At 37.8% G+C, this 18,336-nt stretch overlaps 1 protein-coding gene across 1 annotated transcript in view; it reads right to left on the bottom strand.

Moving 5' to 3' along the window:
• The window catches only part of DCC (DCC netrin 1 receptor), a 1,314,656-nt gene that overhangs the window by 1,034,196 nt on the left and 262,124 nt on the right, over positions 1 to 18,336 (bottom strand). The gene's annotated exons all lie outside the window — the stretch shown is intronic.

The raw sequence follows: 18,336 nt of genomic DNA, 5'->3' as shown, positions 1-18,336 counted from the left end.
CAAGAATTTATCAAGTACTCTGGGTTTAGCGCAGAAATCAGTGCTACTGGGTGAGGCTACATGGGTTGTTTAAGGCCGTGTCCATTCTGATCCGTCACTGGTTAAACATTCTCTGTATCACAGCTGCGAGACTTGGTCTGTATGCTTTCAGCCCTTGCTCCCTTCTTATAGAGACAAAACTCGTATTCATGAAACAAGTAGATCAATGCCAATGCCAGTGAGGCTCCAGAAGTATACAATTATGACCAGCTTGTCAAAGAAATATCAAATATCATTCCCTCACATCGACTGTCAGCTCCTTGATAACAGCAAAATGTTTACATACTTTCTTTGTCCTCTATAGTGTCTAGTTCTTAAAAAAAAACAAACCAATCCCAGTGCTGTTGAGTCGATTCCGACTCATAGCAACCCTATAGGACAGAGTAGAACTGCCCCATAGAGTTACCAAGGAGCACCTGGTGGATTCGAACTGCTGACCCTTTGGTTAGCAGCTGGAGTACTTAACCACTACGCCACCAGGTCTAGTTCTTGGCCAAGCACAAATTTTGTACTAAAAAATACTTGCTGATTATACAAGGAGTTGTGAATATCTGCATTGCATAGTATTGGCTTTGGTATGGTGGTTCTAAGATATCCTTCTAAACGATAATGTCATAAAGTTAACATAGCATGAATCAGAAAAATGGAACCAAGCTTACTATTTATGCGAAGTATTTATGTGTTTGTGTATATATATTCAAAGTAATATATAAATATATACATATATGTGAACGTCTGTGTGTGTGTGTATATATACATTTATTTATGTTTGTATGTTTATTTTAATTCAAGACAGTGGGTACTATTGTATAAAGAATAAGCAGAATCAAGAGCAGAATTTCACGTTTAACTTTCCTTTCATAAAGCATAATCCTTAAATTGTTCTCAGTTTACGATGCTATTTTATTATAAAAAATTTCAAGGAAAAAGCTTGGATTTTTACCAAATATAAAAAAAAAAGCTTGGATTTTTACCAAATGCATACCTGCAAATCTGAAATTTAATGAATAGATCATAAACAGAGAATTCACAAGGAGTCTCTCTTTTCCTCTTGCAAATTATTTTCAAATAATTTTTACAAACTTTGCTCAATATCTCAGCGCTTACCTCTACTGGCTCTACCAGCAGTAGAATTATACTAAAGCAATTTGCTTTAATTCCACATATAAGTCCATAATAAGTACTCTGTTTTCCTTAAGATAGCTCTTAATTAGTCAATAATTGTTTGGAGGCTCCAATAGATCGGCAGTATAAACGAGAAGGCGTATCTTGTCCTTTTATTTCTGAGCTGTACTTAAGACTAAGTAAAATGTTAGCAGCACATTTTTAGGCAGAGTAGAGCAGAAGATTGTACAAAACCTACTGAAGAGGCATGACTAAACACTGAGCTGGCTCGTCCCTCTCTGTTTCGCAGACTGACGAGAAATAAATGAGGACTACGTATGTCAGCTTGAGAACACAACCAAATACTGCACATGGATTGCCACGCTGGAGACAATCCAAAGACTTCAGGGAAATTCAACAAATGGCCCTGAAACCTTAGAGAATTTTCACTCATAGGCATATTTATGCTATTGGTGTCACAGAACACTCTATATCTATTGTGTAATGGTAGGGATAACTTTCTATAAGCATTTTATTTCTGGGATCTCTTTTTATCACTCATCAATATTGAATGAAAAGCATTTGTAGTCAATATTTTCTCTGAGGTGTCATTCTACACATATTTGCAAGAGATCTTCTTTTGTATAGTTGTCTCAGTGACAGCCAAGTCCTAATAGCCCCTCTGAAAGTTGCTAAAAAGTATCTGAAGTTCAGAACAGATATGGGTTCATCAGTCACAAATACTGGGATAATCCAGTGTCAGACAGCATTCAGGGTTTTTTCAAAGTATTTTAAAATGACATCATTGTAACTAAAACTAAAGGAGACATGTTACATTCCTTTCATGGACATCACTTTTCAAAGCCAATCCAGTGCCCAAACTGTGGTTCAATTTGGTTAAATTACCATAAACATGAGCCAAGTATTATATCATCTGATGTTACCCAACCAGTAAGTAACTCAGAAACCTAAGTCTCTAATTAGCAAAAGCTCTAAAGGAGATTATATTTGAGTATCTTTGATATGAAAACCTTTAATGGCTTCTCACCGCTGTTAATGATTAAACTTTGGGAAAGGCCAACGTCCTTGTGGTTATTCTTCTCACTATACTGGTCTCCTTTTGGGAGACTCAGTGGCATAGTGGTTAAGAGCTTGCCTGCTAACCAAAAGGTCAGCAGTTGAATCTATCAGCCACTCCTTGAAAACTGTATGAGGCAGTTCTATTCTGTCCTATAGGGTCACTATGAGTCAATGGACTTGTCAGCAATGGATTTGGTCTCCTTTTACCTGTGCCTTCTGCCTCAGGGCCTTTATACATGCATATTCTTCCTGTCTTTTCCTTCTGTATATGGAACACTCTTCATTCCCTAAGACTTATCCCTAGGGTCTCAAACACCCCCAAAGAAAGAATCCTGACTGACTCCCAGAAAAGTTCAGTCACCCTTTATGTGTACCTTCCTTCCAGCAATAAACAGTTTGTAATTATGCATTCTTCAGTGTAACTATTTGTTCAATATCTGCCTTTCCCATTAGACTATAAGATACATGAGAGTAACATCAACTTTCTAGTAACTGACTTGTTATTAAAATGAAAATACCAAGAAGTAGAACTGGAATAGATGATGGTGAGCAGAAATTGAGAAACAATTTCTAATGAGAAAGATTATAGTGAGGTGGAGTGCTACCTGTGTAACTTGTCTTAAACACAACGGAAAGGGTCCTCTTAGCCAAAAATATTCCATCAGTCTTTCACAGGTGCTTTAATTTTCCAATAAAAACTTATCCTCTGGGATAACATTAGGTTTGCTTTGAAAATACGAGAAGCCCATAAGCAAAATGGTAGTTTCAAAAGTTCCTTGTGTGAGTTCTAAGGTAAAGGGGGAAGGAGATAAAGTTCTCAAGTTTTACAGTAACTGTGATCATTCATTAGTTTTGCCTTAAGGACTACCAAATTCATCAACAACTGTAGCTGAGACATCACAGTGGTCAACATGTTGCAATGAGGTGGTCCTGACATGGTTTGAGTTAAAAATTAACCTATACATATTCAATAAGCTGTATTCCTGCTATAAAATAAAAAGGGTAAAAATGTTGTATCTGGAATTTTGGCTTATTGCCTTTCTCCACTAAGAAAAGAAATACAGAATAATGCTAGGAACTTTTAGTTTAAATAGAAGTATAGCATTACTGGAGCACTGGTAGAACAGTGGTTAAGAGCTCACCTCTTAACCAGAATGTTGGCAGTTCGAATCCACCAGGCACTCCTTGGTAACCTTGTGGGGGCAGTTCTACTCTGTCCTATAGGGTCACTATGGGTTGGAATCAACAGCAATGGTTTTTTTTTTTTTTTTTTTAAATAATATTACTAATTGAGAATATAAACAAAAATAGGAAGGGAATGATTGAATCTGTTAATCATTTTTCATCACTGCTAACATTTGATTATTCAGATTTGATTCAATAAGAATTTATTCTATCTAATTAATTTATCTATCATGTATCTGACTGTGTTAAGTGTGGTCATGTTAGTATTCTCATTTGGCCACCCTAAAACTGCTAAATGCTTGTCAAAAATATAGTACGTAGGAAAATACTTGATTAGACCTTGCTTGCATTTCTATTATCAAACTTAATTATTGGGTGGGGGGAACATAGGAAAGTTGCCCTCAATTTAGGCATATATGTCCATCAGATAATCCCAATGGATTGGTATTCATTTGCGTAGCATTTTACATGAGGGACCCACGTTTAGTCAACATTTCTCTTACTGCCATCAACTTAAAGATCTTCTCTAAACTAAAAAATGAGTAGCCTTTCTAATGGAAAAATAACAGAAACAAAATCTTAATTGTATAATTGTTAATTATTTTTACTACTGTGGATAGAAGCCTCCTTTGGCTACTTCACCCCGTCCTAAAACCATCTAATATATGGGAGTTCTCTTTTTCTAAAATAATAATAATGCTACAGATGACAGTTAGTATCGGAAAGTGAGAAAAAAGATTTATTCTCATCCTTTCTGTGTTGGCCATGCAAAAATACTGGGATTTAGGGTATGGCTACAAATATGACTAAGAGTTCTGTAATTCCTTCAGAGTCTTGATTCCTAATTCAACTATCTGCCCAAAGCAAATAGTCCTCACCTGGCAGGCTTGTGTACCATGTTGATTTTCAACAAGCCTTTATGGTTAAGGTGGGTTTCTGAAGCTGAGCTTTAAAGCATTCATTAATATCAGAGAGGGAAGTGAACACCTTTCCTGTGAGTATGTGCTCTTCATGTATGTAAACTACTCAAGACATTCTCCAGAAAAAGGCATCTACCTACTCTCCAACAGAATTCTGAATGTTTAGTATTTATTGTTTGCTGGTGCTAAGAACAATTAAGAATGTTCATAAAATAATGTGACTAGAACCACATGCTTGGGGGGTTTGTGCCATGGCACCGTGTGACTCAGTGAGGCAGACTCTTGCCTAGAACAATGGCTTAGCCATGCGCTTTTATAATAAGCTGACCTCAGTCTGGATTCCCGTTCTGCATTTATCAGCTGTGTAAGACAGCTTAAGTCATTTAACCTCTCTGAAACTCAGTATTTGGTTGTGCAAAATGGAGTTAATATTATCTACTTCATGGGATTAAGTGAGATAATTTATGCAAAGTATTTAGCAAAACTGATATATACTAAGGGCTTAATAAATTGCTATCTTACATTAAACATAGAATATGGTAGGCATTGTAACAAACATTCACTCATTTATTTATTCATTGATATAGTTGTAGATTTGAAGATAACAGGCATATTCGTTCAAACTATGCAATCCAAAAAAACCCAATAATGTAAATAGTGCTTTGGGGAGAGGGAGATACTTTAATTCAAGGAAGATAATAGTGGCCAGAGATAGCAAAATTTTGCATTTCAGAGATAGTAATATTCTACAGTGGGAAGAAGGGACAAGTCCACATTTATTTTTTCATCAAATCTTTATCATAAGTAAGTGGAATGAGGCCTCTACATAGAATTTTAGATGAATGGAATTTCCCAGGAGCTTTGAGAGCTCTGGGTGTTGAAAAGCTGAGTTAACAGTGAAGTCCTTGATTACAAGTGTGTGAGAAGTACTGGAGGGAGGGATATAGGTAAACCAAAAAACCAAACCCAGTGCCATCGAGTCAATTACGACTCATAGCAACCCTATAGCACACAGTAGAACTGCCCCATAGAGTTTCCAAGGAGCGCCTGGCAGATTTGAACTGCCAACCCTTTGGTTAGCAGCCGTAGCACTTAACCACTAAGCCACCAGGGTTTCCAGTCCTTAAAATACAGGAGGGGACCTTGAGGACAGTTTTGAGTTATCTGTCCTTTTCTGCTAGGGACAGCTGCAGAATGCAAAAAGGGGGATTGGCTTGGTGTGATGGGGTGAGTTTAAGTTGGTTAGACTTTAAAAGCAACTGGTCAGAGATTCCAAAAACCGTATAATGTAAAAAGAGTGTTACAGATTGAATTTTGTCCCCTAAAAACTATATGTTGTAAATCCTAACCAATGTAGTAGTTATAATCCCTTTTGGGAATGGGTTTTCTTTGTTACTTGAATGAGGCATTATTAAAAAAAACCAAACCCAGCCTACTGCCATTGAGTCAGTTCTGACTCATAGCGACCCTATAGGACAGAGTAGAAGTGCCCCATAGGGTTTCCAAGGAATTCCTGGTGTATTTGAACTGCCAACATTTTGGTCAGCAGCTGTAGCTCTTAACCACTGCACCACCAGGGCACCTATTAGTGCAAAACCAAAAACCAAACCCAGTGCCGGCAAGTCGATTCCGACTCATAGCGACCCTATAGGACAGAGTAGAACTGCCCCATAGAGTTTCCAAGGAGCGCCTGGAGGATTTGAACTGCCGACCCTTTGGTTAGCAGCCGTAGCACTTAACCACTACGCCACCAGGGTTTCCCTATTAGTGTAGGGTATGTATTAAATCAATCTTTTTTGAGATATAAAAGAGCAGGATTAAGCAAGGTGGCAGAGATGGGGGAAGACAGGTGCCAAGCCACTTGGATATCGCTAAAGAACAGAAGAGACAAGGACTTTCCTCCAGAGCTGGCAGAGAGAGAAAGACTTCCCCTAGAGTTGGCACCTGAATTCAGACATCTAGACTCATAAATTGTGAGAAAATAAATTTCTGTTTGCTAAAGTCACCCACTTGTGGTTTTTCTGTTATAGCAGCACTAGAAAATGAAGACAAACAGCAAGCCAATTATGGAAGAATGATCAGGTATTAACCAAAAATATTAGCAGGTTTATAAAAGTCTATTATGTGTCTACCAGAAATCAAACCCACCAGCATCAATATCCTGGAACAAACCAAGGGATTTCCTCAAAGACACAAAGGGATGTGTTGTATAAAAGGACAATAATTGCATTCACAGGTTAGGGGAGAAGCAGGGTTCCCTAAGCTTACTTTTAAACACCTTTGATGGACATTTCTAAACTTGGCTCTTTTTAGTTTTGCCAGGAAGAAACACCCTTCTAAATAGAAAAACAATAATAATAGCGTACATTTAAGGCGTTCTTATGCCAAGTTCTAAGCATTTTACACATATTAACAAGTATGAACTAATTTAATTATCATATAAAACATTACAAGATCGGATATATTATTGTCCTCAATATTAGAAACACAAAGCTGAGATCGAATAACTTGCTGAGGGTTAAATAACTTGCTCAGGGTTATACCGCTAGTAAAGAGAATAACTGAGATTTGAACCAAAATTGTCTATCTTTAGTTCTAGTCTAAACCACTACACTGTACTGCCTGTTACCTAAGAGTCCCTACAAACTGACAGATGTGTGGCTTTGCTTCAATCAGCTTGGTAATCTCCCTCTCTTTTTTTCTGATCCTATTAATATCTTCATATATAATGCTGGACCTAATGGCCTTACTTGTACCTAGACATCCTTCCAATGGGCAGTCTTCCCAAGATGGGCTGGTGTGCTGACAAGCCTCTAATCTGAATCAGCACCCTCCTGAATAGCAATTAGACCTAAGTGCTGGCCTGGAAGCTGCATCCCTCATCCCTTCTTTGGTATCTGACTGACTTTACGCTCCTTTCACATTATAGAATTCATCATGGGAAGAAAATTAGCCCTCATACTACAGCTAATATTTTGGCTAGCCGAATGAAGCTGGGTCTCTTTGTCTAGCTTATTGCAACCTTCGGATTTCTCAAGTTATTACTGTTCAGCTACAGGAAAATACTACTTTAAGAAACACACATTTTGAGACATTCACTATAAGCTTCTAGGCAGTAACAATAGAATGTAGGTGGCCTTTGATGAAAAACACACTTTAAAAAAGGATAATGCAGAGATGAGAGGGAATGAAAGAAAAGGAAGAAAGAGAAAGCAATCAAGGTTATGGAAATGGGACATTGCTGTGTTAGGTGAGTTATATTTAAAATTACCTTGTCAAGTTAAAAATACTTTTTTTCAAAACCCTTCTTCACATAAGCCATATAAATATTATACTGTTAAACCTATGAAGGCCCATAACAACCAGAATTAAAGCTAATTCTTATTCAGTTTACTTTCCACTTTTCATCCAATTTTGTGACTTATAACTATGTTCCTAAATTATTACTTAAAATATAAGGTGCAATACTCGTATTAAATCAAATGGATAACAGTAATAAACATTGCCAAGGAAAGCTCATTATTTAGCTAGAGCTTAGTAACAGGTCATAATGCAATTTCTCCTTTTAAAAGGAGAACTATACATTTTTTCCTTGTAACTCTTCTAAATATGTATAAATCTGTGCATTTTATAAGTCAAAAAGATAAAGATAAAAGTCATACTTTTTGGTAAAATATCTACTAGCTCATTTCTGGAATCTTGTGACAAGCCCTTAAAAAATGCTTTCTGTGAAGGAGACAGATTTATTTCTGGGAATTTTAGTCCAGGTGCTTTGGAGAGGTTCAGAAGAAAGGAGCTGAAATGAACTGCTTCTCCTCTATAGTGCTGTTTTATTGCAAATTGATCAACATATATTCACAAAGTGCCTATTCTATGCTAGCCATTGCAGGCACTGGGCCAGCAGGAGAGAACAAAACAGATAAAAATGTCACGTCCTCATGGAGCTTATCAAAATATTAGGTTTCATTAGAATGTTTGTCAGTTCACAAAAGAGGATGCTTTAGGACCATTTTTTAGGCTATTACAGAGAGCTAATGGCAAAAACGCCCCAAGTGAATTCTCCATCTCTCGGATTCTTGATGGCTGTCACTGTAACAGCTAGTGTTCAGACATGTATACATTGGGATGTGACTATGACTCTTACAAGGCTTAGTGCAAACATTCCACACATATCTCATGGTTCCCACCATGACAGAACTTTTATTAAACCATAAAAGACATAAGGAAGAAGGGTTGTCTTCTTTCTCTTCCTTTCCCAGGGCCACCCCCACACTCTCCTCCTCTTCATTGACTTCCTGACCAGTCTCAATTTCACAGCTGGTGGTTAGCTATAAAAGAGAGTGCCCTCGTTTGGGGAACTCTACACAAAAGCTTGCCCTGTTTTGATATATGGAAGCCATCAAAGAAAGTAATGGCCCTGTCCTGAGTCATCTTTTATCTAGCGCCCACAAACTGATAGAGAATTAGATAGTAAAAATGCAAAGAAAGCCGGCACTAGTCCAAGCCCAAGCCTTTTTCTCTGATTTGAAACTAGAGCTGATGACCAACACTTCAATGGCATGGTCACTTCAAACGCAGGTGCATTAGCTTATTGGTTTGAAGCTATAAATCAAGTTGCTGCATATTTCAACAAGAGCTCCCCTAACTAAACCACCAGCATAGCTGTGAGTAGGGAGATTACGGGTTCTAAACGCCATTAAGCTTCACAATCAGTCTACTTTGAGCACCAGCAGGAGATAACCTATGAGTGCCAGACTGAAAGCCAGTGCTCCCTGTTAAAGGAGGAGACCCCAGAGGGGCCATTTTCTAAAAACATGTGAATGGTATTGGGTTGATAGTAAAGACATCCCTCACTAACCAAGCTACATTTGGAAAACTCTGTGCAAATTTGTACATGGGGAAATCGGGCTGAGGAATTTCAATTAAGCTTAAAATATTTAGAGTTCGAGCAATGATAACTTTACTATGTGCCCTATCATATGTGTGTATTTATGATGCGTTAACAGAGCTTTTTTGATATTGCCTTGTCTCACAGAGTATTTACATCGCATTATCCTGATGGACTATACAAGGGAATCATAAAAATCTGCAGGTGGCAGAAGATAATGGGTTGCAGTTTCTGGGTTTGTATATTGTTCTCTGGTGTATATTAAGTGTCCTAAGAGCCACCAGGAGCCCTGGCTGTGCAGTGGTTAATACACTCAGCTGCTGACCAAAAGGTCAGCAGTTCAAACTGTGAAGATCATGCCTTGGAAACCCTGTGGGACAGTACTACCCTGTCCAATAGAGTCGCTATGAGTCAGAATCGAATGGACTGCAGTGGATTTTGGGTTTAACAGCCACCAGTAGTTAATTCACAATCCTAAGGTTAGTGAGTGGTTTCTGGCCACAGGAACACATTCTCTGGGCAAGGGCATGGCACCCTACCGATCAGAAGGTTGTCAAAGCAACTTCCAAAGATAGGCTGTGCACCTAGTGATTCTTGAAGAAATATTTCACAAACTCTAACTCAGGATCAGGTCCCTGGGTGGCACAAATGATCTGTGCTCAACTGCTAACCTAAAGACTGACAGTTCGAACCCACCCAACAGTACCATGGAAGGCCTGCATATATACTTCCATTAAGATTACAGCCAAGAAAATCCTATGCAGCAGCTCTATTCTGTAACACACAAGGTCACCATGAGTAGGAATCAACTTGAGAGTAATGACAATAGGTTAACTCAGGATCACCAGCCTGTTAATCCAGAAAGCCATCAGCATGGTTCTGAAGGTTCATGGGGTCCACTGAAAATTTAGGGGTGAAGAAAAAAGAGGGGATATAAAATAGCTCAGGAATAGAGACAAGTCACAAGAAAGAAGGAAAAAGGAAGATAGAGTGACATTTACGGAGAGAGGAATGCCATCAAAGCCAATAATAAATTCTTATATCTTTTCTTATTTAGGGTGTCATTCAATATTAAATTGAATTCAATTCCACACGTATTTACTGAGCTCCCTCTCCATCCAGACCTTTGGTGCTGTGGTGGGTAAACAATATAATAATCTTTTACATTACAGAGCACTTCATAGGTTGTAAAGCTCTGTCTCAAATTATCTAATCTTCATAGAAAGAACAGGACATAGGTATTATTTTCACCACATTTCTGATGAGAGAGTTTAAACAACTTGCCCAAAATCATTCAACCAGCCCTTATGGAAAGCAATGACACAAATGTCTATCTTCTGACTCCAAGACTCACTCTTGAATAAACCAAACAAATATTACAAGTAATTTTTTTAAAGGCTACAATTGACGGTCAAAATACTAAATGAACCTGGGGGGAAGAGATTATTTTCATCTGGAGAGGAGAAGGAGGACCAGATCAATAATGGCTTTTTGGAAGTTTAGGAATTGAACAAATACCTGAAGAAAAAGTATGGTGGGTTCAAAAGGCCCTAAATTCAATTTGATAGATTTATTACTGATAGCCATTCTTGGAAACCTAGTTCTAGTGTATATGTTACAGTAGTTAAGAGCTGGAGAATAGTCTTTTCATCTGAAAAATGGGGATAGTGATGGCACTTATTTCGTAGTTGCTGACAGAACAGGGATTGTCCATTTGTAGGCTACTTGAGCTCGGATAACAGTGACAGTGACACTGCCACTGCTGTATCTGTTCTGGGTCTTACTAAACTATGCAATATAATAACTTTCATTTTAAGTGTAAAAAAAAATTGCCTTAAGCCAAAAAGGTAATTTAATTTATTGTTCTACCTAATTAAAAAATTCTGGGGTATGGATGGCTTCAGTTGTGGCTTAATTTGGGGGTACCTAGGATGAAATTTGTCTCTGTTTCTCTTCCCCTGAGATAGCTACATCCCCAGACTAGCCCTGCCCTCAGCATCATAAGATGTCAGGAGCATCTTCTTTCAATGTTAAGGCACCTCCCAAAGGTCTCAAGAATGGCTCATTGTGTCTTTGATCTTGATTGAATCATATGCTCATCTCTGAATCAGTCATTACAGCTAGGAGAGGCTTAGGCCTAGGTCACATGACCTACCCTGGAGTGTAAATTGAGTCCAAACTGCAGCACAGAAGCTGAGAATGGGGAAGACATGGTTTCCCCAGAAGAAAAGCAGAGTAGCGTCCTCCAAAGAACAGTGAATGGCAACAGTGAGGTGAAAACATACGTTCAATATATTGACACGTGTATTGTTATCAACCTACTGTTCTTTTCTGGATTGTATTTAAAATTTGCCATACATTTGCCCTTCTTTCTTGATCCAGGACAATATTCTAAGATTATTCTCTGGACTGAATTAGAGTGACTTTGATATAATTTTTCCTTGTACCCTTCTGTATTTGTCTTTTCTAAAGATAATTGTGTCTTCCTAATTCCATTGCTTGCTTCTAGATTTTTTTGTTCACATTTTTTGGCAAGTGGCAATTCCCAGACAGATCCATCCCAAAAGTCCTTGGGAGAAGATTAATATGTACAGGTCATGTGGAACTGTGTGTGGATGGAAGATTTGTGTTCAAACTATCCTCTTAAACTCAAGACTAGAGGTACTATTTCTTCATATTAATTCACAGTGTTGTGGCAAATATAAACACACACGCACACACCCATGAACTGTAAAATGAAAGCTATATTATTATTATCATTTCTTGAGGAAGAAGAAAAAAGACTGTTCTAGTCTTTGCTCTGTTATTTACTGTACTACTTGGGGCAAGCCATATTTGAAACAAGAGTTAGGCAGTGAACTCTAAGGCCATCCCAGGTATAACAGAGTATGACACTCTAGTTCCATACTCTAAAAGGACTTCTTGATAATCATTTGTGTATTTTTATCATAATGAAAAAATCTCCCAAGTAAAAATAACGACAGAAACAATGGGAAATCAACCTGAAAGACTCATGTGGGAGCATTTCATTTCGGTTTATAAAATAATGATTACTACCACTTTATAAAAAAATTTTTAAAAACCCAAATCTAATCCTGTTGTAAGGCTATGAGGAAAGACTAAAAGGAAGTGTTGTGATGCTGTGATTTAATTAATAAACTTGACCTTAAATACCTGAATTTATTTTTTATCCATTACAAGGTAATTTGCACATTTATAAGTAGCTACCTAAGTTACCTAAAGTTTAATTGCTTAACCATGTGATTCCTCTTCTAATTTTGTTTTACTTTTACAAGGTACTTTAAAAGAAGATGGCAAGTGCCATACACCTCTCGATAATGGCAGTCTCATTGAAAGGAACTGAAAAAAAAAAACCCAAACCCATTGCCATCAAGTCATTTTCAACATATAGCATCCCTATAGAACAGAGTAGAACTGCCTGATAGGGTTTCCAAGGAGCAGCTGGTAGATTTGAGCTGCCAACCTTTTGGTTAGCAGCTGAGTTCTTCAAAGTGGAAAAATGAAGGGCACTGAAAACAAAACAAAAACAGGGACAGTTAACAATTAACACTAAGAGTTTCGAATGATGAGAATTTCATGAACATATAAATATACAATGACAACTAAACTAGAAAAAAAAAAAAAAAAACCAAAAATTAAATCAGTGTCTATCAGGGGATCTGGGAACCTTAAGCCCGTAAGATTTATCATCAGCTCCTTAAGTGGTCTCATGCAGTATATTCTTGATTTCCTGTGCTCGGTTCTACATATTGGCAAAACCAAGAACAACTTTACTTTAATGGACTAAGGCTGAATCCCTGGCCCCAAGACTAACAAATCTGAGGAATACAGTGCTTGCCATAGTTCCTCCACAACAGTGTTCAGAAAACATAAAACAGTGTAGTGTGTTGCCTTCATCAGAACTGTATGACTAAGGTAAGTTTGGATGAGTGTCAGGGCAATAGCATATCACATTGCATCCCACCGAAATACTGCCATCCATGTGTAAATAATCACATTGGAAGGAATCACAAAATTGCTTCAGAAGATGGAGACACAGCTTGAGGGATATATGTGAAGAATCATCCTCGTTGCCTTGGTGATCCTTGATGATAGTCAGATGTGTAATGAGTTGATGGCATGTAAATCGTTCTAAAGTCATTTTTAGCACTGGTAGGTGAAATCACCTCTCCTCCTTACCTGTCATTAGGCTCCTTTACGCTTACTCAATTGCGGCCCAACTACAGGCTTCTAATATGAAGGCTGGCGCCTACTGAAGGTTCCCTTCCCTGTACTCCAGTTCAGTGGGCTCAGAAGTCTAAAGACTAGTAATCTCTGCCAATAATATGCCCATTTCCAACACAAAGTGGAATACTCTCTAAAACCTGGGGCCAAGGGCAATCTTCCTGCCTTTCCCTTTCCTTTGAGACTGCCCTGAGTTCTACATTGCAAGCCTTACGCTGCTTTAACTAAAGGAGGGGGAGGGAAGAGGTAAAAAGATGAGAAAAAGAACTGTCAAGACTTTATCTGGAAAAGAAAAAAGATTTGAAGGGAATAAAGGTTTCAATTATATGACATTTAAAAATAACTGTTGAACCACCAACTTAAGAATTCAACTTAGGATTCTGCTTGAACTCTTCCTTTAGCAAATGCTAGCACAGAAACTCTTGAATGGTATTTTATTTTTTTTAAATAATGCTGTTCACCCCATGGAAAAAGAACTATAATACTTGAAAAGGCACCTCAAAAAAGGGGAAATCCTAGTTACTGGTAAGCACGTAAAATAGTGTTCAATCTCTTTAGCGATGAGTAAAATGCAAATTAGAAGCCACCTGCAAGTACCATTACCCTTCCACCAGATTGGCAAAAATTTTAAAAATCTGACAATGCAAGCCATTGCAAATATGTGCAGCAGTTGGAACTGTTATTTGCTGCCAGTGGAAATTAAAACGGGAAACAGTGAAAGTGCACAGGCCGTACATATCAGCAATATGTCTCCTAAGTACATAACCCAAAGTTCTTGTTGAAGTTGCATAGTTGGTAATAGCTCTAAACTGGAAAAAGCCAAGTGTTAAAAGGGCCAATAGGTTGTAATACAACACAAATTGAATACTACACAGCAAGAAAAATGAACTACAACTATTCATAAAATGTGGACGTAGTTCAGAAATATGATGATGAACGAAAGAAGCGCAAGAAAAAGTATCTAGACCGTGGTTACAAAAATAGACAAAGCTACACTATTTTGTTTATAAATCAACCAGAGATAGTAAACTCCATGTGGGAGGAAATAGACACTAGGTTCTAGAGAGCTGGCTAAGCTCAATTTTCTGACCTGGGTGATATTTGCAAAGGGACTTGCTTTATACATTCTAGCTCACAATGAAAAAGGCAGGTGGCTCCATGCATACTCTACCCATTGCCGCCAAGTCGATTCCGACTCATAGTGACCCTATACAACAGAGCAGAACTGCCCCACAGGGTTTCCAAGGAGCGGCTGGTGGATTCGAACTGCTGACCTTTTGGTTAGCAGCCGAGCCCTTAACGACTGGGCCACTTGTTAATGAGAGTTGGGCTGGGGAAATTTCCAGGCCAGAAGAGTTTCCACTTGTCCAGAGTCCCCCCAGCACATGGCTCCATTCATACTCTAGCCCCTTTCTAATGACAATAGGGCTGGGGAAATTTCCAGACCAGAAGACAGCTGCCACTTGTTCCTAGTCATCCCCAATTTGACACTTTATTATTGGATTGTGGGGATCCATGCATTTTTCCATTTCTTCTCTGCAGGAGCATTCACACTGTAAATGAATTCCAAGTCATAATTACACCCACCTTATGAATATCAGTAATGACTTTTAATAAATGTAAACTGATTTTCTACGTTATCCACAGAGCCTATCTCCTATAAAGATGACGGACTGATGTTTTTGAACATTACAAAAACAAAACTAAACCTGTTGCTGTTGAGTCAAATCCAACTCATAGAGACTATGGGGTGGGGCAGAACTGCGCGATTGGGTTTCCAAGGCTGTACTTTTTATGGGAGCAGACTACCACATCTTTCTCCTGTGGATCGGCTGGTGGGTTTGAACCACTGACCTTTTGGTAGTAGCCAAGCGCTTAATCACTGTGCCACCAGGGCCACTTTTTTGAATCATATACTATATAAATTTTGAAGAAAAACAAAAGATCATGGTGTTAAACCTGTAAATGGCAGACATTGTAATAACAACCCCTCCTTCTTGGAAAGAAAGTTCAGGGGAAATATTAGGATACTCATGAATGGAAATGAATTCTTATTTCAATTATTTATTTTTAAACATATTATTTGTTGGAGCTCTGTTGGTGCAGTAGTTAAGAGCTCAGCTGCTAACCAAAAGGTTGGCATTTCAAATTCACCAGCCACTCCTTGGAAACACTATGGGGCAATTCTACTCTGTCCTATAAAAAAAGGACAGAGGGTGGCTATAAGTGGAAGTCAACTTGACAGCAACTGTTTTTGTTGTTTGGTTTTTTCCTTTATTGCTATAAACACATTCTTTCTGCCATTGTTACTACTACCTTACAACATTTCTTCAATGGCATGACTTTCCAAGGGCCAAGGCTATGTTGAACCAGGTAGACAGGATAGATATAGCTTTGTTCCTTTATTTTTAAAATAAACCCCAAACAATACACCACAATCAAAATTCTATTTCACAGAGTAGTTGTGATGATCACATTGGATAATACACGTCAAGTGCTATGGAAACCATAAATTGCTTAACTTTTTTTTTTTTTAAGGCACTAACTATTGTCATTATCCTAAAATTCGTGCTACAAGTACAGGGAAGGAAAAAGGCAACTAAGAACTAATGCAAATGGCTAAAGAACAGGAGGAAATCATACTTCCAAATCTTAGGAAAGAGTAAGAAAACTTTTGTGCAGCTAATATGTGAGGACCTTAGGAATTGGGAACATTTTACTTCTAGATCCATTGTAACCACATAAAAAAAAAATAAGGAAATTACCATTGGTCCCTTTTGGAGTTAATACAATCCACCTTTTCCCTTAGGAACTTCCCTCTGCGTCACATGGGTTTGCCTCTTCATTACATGCATAATTTCAGCAGGTGTGTTTTAGTGAATTAGTAATTCAAAATCCCCAAATTTTCATCTAAGTTCTAAGTTTCTCTACAGAATGTGTATATATAGAAGCTGGTTTTGGAAAAATAGAATAAAATAGAATTGATCCAGAAAGATAGGACTCTGGAAAGCCCTGAGTCACCCATCTTGACAACATTAACGACAATAAGAAAACTCATAATGCCTTACATGAATGGGTTGATAACTAAATTTTCCAGGTGCTATAATAAATTATAATCCTTAGTCCTAATAAAAGCCCTATGAGGTAGGTACTATTTTTATCTCCATTGCAGAGATGAGAAATCTGAGTTTCAGGAAGCTTAAGTTAGTTGCTCAAGCTTACACAGATTGCAAGTGTGTCTATGAGTATACATCTCTAAATCTGCATTAAAGTCTGCTTTATTTTTATGGACACCTATTCAAATATGAAAAGTTATTGGACATTACCCTCACGATCAGCTTTGATTCTCTTTGTACCTGGCTGATGCACTAGGCAACAAAAACTTTAATATACTATGTTGACAGAAAGGGACAAACCCAGTGACTGCAAGACAGTGAACCATGACCAAAAAGAAGCAACAAAATTGTTTTGGGGAATTCATTCCTTACTTCCATGGTTTAAAAATGTGAAAGTTTTATTGTTCCAAAGTACATTAAATCTATGATTGCATTGACTCTGGGGGTTGAATTTATTAGAGTGCAATTTCTTTTTACACTTAAATCAGTCCAGTTTTATAATTCACTTCCCAAATTCTGGACTCTTCTATATTTGGTTCTAAAAAACTATTCCATAGTTCTACCTAACAGCTTTATGAAGAAGGTTATAATATTATGCTTCAGTGGCCTTAAGGAAAAAATGTGTTGCTGGAAAGAATTATTGTTAATATTGACAGTGCCTTAGAATTCTCACAGCTGTTATGAATTCTATCATATCAAATGTTGCTTTGTCCCAAATGCCAAAGTATGCACTTTTATTTTATACAAGCCCACAATCACAAATGCAGGCTTCCACATTTCCATACTTCCTGGATATCTGGTTAGGCAAAACAGCGATGGGTAAAGAAAGGTCTGACATTTCAGAGGATGAAAAACTGGGAAGCAGGCCATCAATACACTTCTTTGTAATATGATGAAGAGACTTAAAAAGTGATAAACACTGTAGACATTCACTTTAAGGAATGAATAAATGGATGAGTGATTGATATGGTGGAAAGTCTACAAGAGAAAATGAGTAGGAGCCCATTGCAGAGATGCATACGGGACACAAGAATAAACTCTTGGGTCAGGCAAGTTGTTGAATACCAAGATAGGCTGTTGAGAAATCAGTAGCAGAAGGAGGATAGAGAGGAAATGAACAAACTTATGAGAAGCAGCATAGTGGTAGGGTAGCCACCTGCCTTCGTTTGGCTGGGACTGAGGTATTTCCTCAAATTTGGGATTTTTAGTGCTAAAACTGGGAAAGTCCCAGTAAACAGTGCTGAGGTTTCCCAGGAGGGAAAGATCTGGGATTGGGAATCTGGACACCTAGATTCTGAAACTAGCCTTATCTGGCACAAATGCCTAATCTAGCATCTTCATTTCTTCATCCTTTAAAAAGGGAGAGGGATGGGCAAGATAATCTTTACAGCTGTTTCCAAACTTAGTGAATTCTCTGATAATAGATGTAAAAAGTCATTGGGCCTGGCCAAGAAATAGAAAAGAAAACAGATAACCCAGCCGGACGATTAATTCAGCCTTTGGAAAAGAAGAGAAAGCAAACAAAAATGAAAACAAGACAGGCTAATTCTAAGAAAATTAAAATCTAAACTTCTGTGTGGAAAAAAAAAAACATTTTTTTTTTTTTTTGGCTGTGACAAATCCGACACAGATCTAATCTCTAAAACCTACAGGAAAATCCAACACCTCTACAACAAAAAGACATATAATCTAATTAAAAAATGGGCAAAGTATATGAACAGATGCTTCACCAAAGAAGACATTCAAGCAGCTAACAGAC

Source organism: Elephas maximus, chromosome 11 (genome assembly GCF_024166365.1).
Source record: "Elephas maximus indicus isolate mEleMax1 chromosome 11, mEleMax1 primary haplotype, whole genome shotgun sequence".
Taxonomy (NCBI): Eukaryota; Metazoa; Chordata; class Mammalia; order Proboscidea; family Elephantidae; genus Elephas; species Elephas maximus.
This window is presented reverse-complemented; position numbering and strand designations above follow the sequence as displayed.